Genomic DNA, 2,117 nt, shown 5'->3' with positions numbered 1-2,117 from the left:
ACCTTTTGTATAAAAACAGAACCTTCAAAAAAATAAATAAATAAATTTTCATTTACAACATAGATTTATGCTTACTAATGCTAATGCTTTATAAAGAAGACAGCATAGCCTAATCGTTTACTTAAATTTGCAAAGCAAAAATATTTACATTTCTTCGTTAATTTCACTTTGAAAACTTTTTTAGTGCTGCCATCTCTGAATTGAATTTGTAATTATTTATGAACCATTGAACAAGTTCTGCTCCAATTATTTCGTTTTGCTTCTTAATTATATCCTGCTAATGAAAATCTGAATGTTTTCGATCACGAGCCGTGATCGTATAGTGGTTAGTACATTGCGTTGTGGCCGCAATAACCCAGGTTCGAATCCTGGTCACGGCAATTCTTTTTTAATGGATATTATTCTGACTTTTTCTTAAAAAAAAGTTTTTAGTAACCATTATTTGTGGGAATCCGAAACGATCTTAGGAGATTAACTTTAGCCTGTAAGAAAATATATTTTATTAATAAATCACTTTAAAAATAATCAGATTTTGTTTCTAATTGGAAAATCTTTTTACAAGAACCCTAAAACGTTCTACGACAATTTCACCTCGATTCTTCTTCTGTGCTTAAAAAGTGCTTTTTTAGTTAAAATATTTGGCGACGCATCCTGTTGTCATGTAGCATGACAAGAGGGTTGTGATGATGTCTATAATTCTTAGTTTTAAAGTTATAACTTGTTGTTTTTTTTTTGTTTTTTTTTCGGGGGGATTTTTTTTCCCCCGAGAGAAACACGACTTTATTTTCATAGATTTTTTGCAAAAACGGATCTTAAACGCAAAGTTATTGAATTTTATGCTTTTTTACAAAATCAGGATTCAATTTTCTCAAATTCACAAAACTAGGAGTAGATATTTCACAAAAAAGGACTTTCCTTTAGAAGTCTGTAAGGAGCTAAGTTATTCGGGGTGGTCTTTTTTTTTTTTTTCTTTTTCTTTTTTGCGCACAGTATATAGTCAAATCGGTTGTAATGTCGAGAGGAATAAGGGAGCATAACTTCTATTTAGTGGTAGTTTATCAATGTGAAAATGTAAACGTAATTAATTTGTAAAGTTGCCATTGAATGTAGCAAATTTGAGAATTTAACAACTTAATGGTTGCCTAAAATAAATATAATTCATAAAAGATAATTAAAGAGGAATTTTTTCAAATGTTATAATAATGAATTTTTTCAAATAAAATTTTTGAAATTAGTATTAAGGGGTCCAAACTTTGGATCGATCTCCTAACTATTCGGAAAATATTTCCCTGATTGCAGCTGCCCCTACGCCGTATTTTGAGAATCAGGAAATTGAATCTGTTGGGGAAAAAAGTATGTTTATTCATACAAAGTAAATTTTTATTTTTTCCCCTTTTAATTTATACAGCATTTCACTTTTTTAAAAAACAATATGGCGTCGTTGACCTTAGATTGAGTACGAGAAGAGAAAATCTGAATTTTAAAAATTTTTATTAAAAAAATACATTCTTACGTAGCGTATCATACTATGTATCATGTATGTATGTACTATGTATCATAGTAGCGTATTATAGTAGTATATTACGTAGCGTATCATAGTCCCACCATACCATCGTACAGAATAATTTAATTTTCTATAATAACATACATTCAAATATTAACTTTCAAATTATTAACATTTTCGAGTACTATTTTATTATTTGAATATTATATTTAAAAGGTTTTCCAAAGTCATTAATTCAATATTGTGAAAATATATTATGCTATTCCTTTGTGCATTATATCTTTTAAATATTTGCCAAAGTTATTGAAATTTTATGATATACAAGGGAGCTAAGCTCCATATTCACTGTCCCTCACCAACCTCGTTTCGCAATAATTTTTGTTTCTTGGCAGAAAACAGTTCTTCTGCAAAATTAGAAATTATTTACTTAATATATGTACATATAAAGATAAATTTAACAGTATATTATTATTATTTGCACAAGGGTAGACTATATTTGAGGGTGCCCCTTGATTCTCGCCAAGTTGTGATCGTGGTTGATCGCCAAGCTGGGCGATGTTGAAACCCAATCGTGATTCTGATTGGTTTAGATTTCAGCGATATTTTTAAATGT

At 29.2% G+C, this 2,117-nt stretch overlaps 1 non-coding gene across 1 annotated transcript; it reads left to right on the top strand.

Moving 5' to 3' along the window:
• Positions 1-308: 308 nt before the first annotated feature.
• TRNAH-GUG (transfer RNA histidin (anticodon GUG)) lies at positions 309-380 on the top strand. The gene has a single exon. It is a non-coding gene; the product is annotated as a tRNA-His (tRNA).
• Positions 381-2,117: the final 1,737 nt, after the last annotated feature.

This window comes from Parasteatoda tepidariorum, chromosome 9 (genome assembly GCF_043381705.1).
Source record: "Parasteatoda tepidariorum isolate YZ-2023 chromosome 9, CAS_Ptep_4.0, whole genome shotgun sequence".
NCBI lineage: Eukaryota > Metazoa > Arthropoda > Arachnida > Araneae > Theridiidae > Parasteatoda > Parasteatoda tepidariorum.
This window is presented reverse-complemented; position numbering and strand designations above follow the sequence as displayed.